The sequence below is a fragment of the Diadema antillarum genome, unplaced genomic scaffold, assembly GCF_040938485.1.
Source record: "Diadema antillarum isolate AM-2024a unplaced genomic scaffold, OU_Dant_1.0 seq00001278_RagTag, whole genome shotgun sequence".
Classification (NCBI taxonomy): domain Eukaryota; kingdom Metazoa; phylum Echinodermata; class Echinoidea; order Diadematoida; family Diadematidae; genus Diadema; species Diadema antillarum.
Genome location: NW_027272058.1, coordinates 172,370 through 173,698, shown reverse-complemented (window position 1 = coordinate 173,698; position 1,329 = coordinate 172,370).

The following is a 1,329-nucleotide window of genomic DNA, read 5'->3' as shown; positions in this document are numbered from 1 at the left end:
GCTAAGAATTATTGTTATAGTTTGATAGAAAGAAGCTGCCCTAGTCCCAAGGATCTATAGGCCATTTTTCATCCTTGGGGCCCGCTGTACCACATACATCAGGTTTTAAACAGTCTGCTAGAATGTAAGGTGGCCACTGATTGTAGAACTGCTGAACATTGTAAATCTTAAAGGTATGCAATTCAGGAATATCATCCAAGTACTGTTCAACTTCATACCTGCTGTAAGTGGTAAGCATCTATTATGCTGGAGAAAGGATATCAGTTGAATTTATTCTCTCTTTGAAAAACAAAACAAAACAAAAACCAACACTAGACTGGTAATTGTTAATACCTTTTCAGCTTCTTACGCAGAAACCAGGAAAAATTCTTGGCACATAGATATTATTGATGTTGATTATCTTGCCCATTGTCGAGAAGTGTAATGAATGTTCCATGCAACTCAAGCATTTTTTTTTGAAAGGCAATCATATTAGTTTTCCAGATTCCCTGTACTCCTGCACGTCTGCCATGATATGACACACCTTTATGCATTAGGAGTATAGGACATTCATGCTGTGACATTTTTGCATGGCATCTCAAATTTCAGATTATTTCTAAATCTTTGTGCCATCATTTTATTTGGCACTGTAAGTGTAGGCCTGCTGGCAGTGAGGCAACACAGGTGGGCATACGAGTTCTCATGTATTGGAGTGGCCTAGGCAGGTGGACAGCCAATCACAGCCCCCTCCTTGCCGAGAAGCCTGCTTAAGGTACCAAGCTGGGCTGGTTAGAAAATATGATCATCAACTGGGCAACTTCAAATGAGGCTAGTGAGGGAGATTGTTATTTGATATTCTTATGACAGATTATTTTTTGAATTATTTGAAAAAAATGAAAATGATGTAGGGTAAAATTTGGAATTCAAAGTAATTTCATAAGTAATGATTTGGCGTAAATATTCGTAGGGAAATGATAAACGCCAAATAAATTCAAATAACAACAACAAGAAGCTGCTTCACAGGCCAGTGTACATATTCTTATCCCCAAATTGATGAATGATCTCCATGTCACTAATAAGATGACGAGGCATTTGGCTATTTTATTATTTTTTTTTTGAATTCGCCATTTTGGAGAATCTCCCCTACTACTAGACACATACACATACTATACTAAACTATATCGCAACGCACGGTATCTTACGTGTGACATAAATGACCTCGGAGTCCTCCGGGCAAAGCTGGCCCTGAAGAAAAGAAAATACATTTAGTCTTACACTATTATCCCGGGAGCCACACAACGGAAGGAAGTAAGGAGTCGTGGACACAAGAAAGATAGGGAAAAGGGTAGA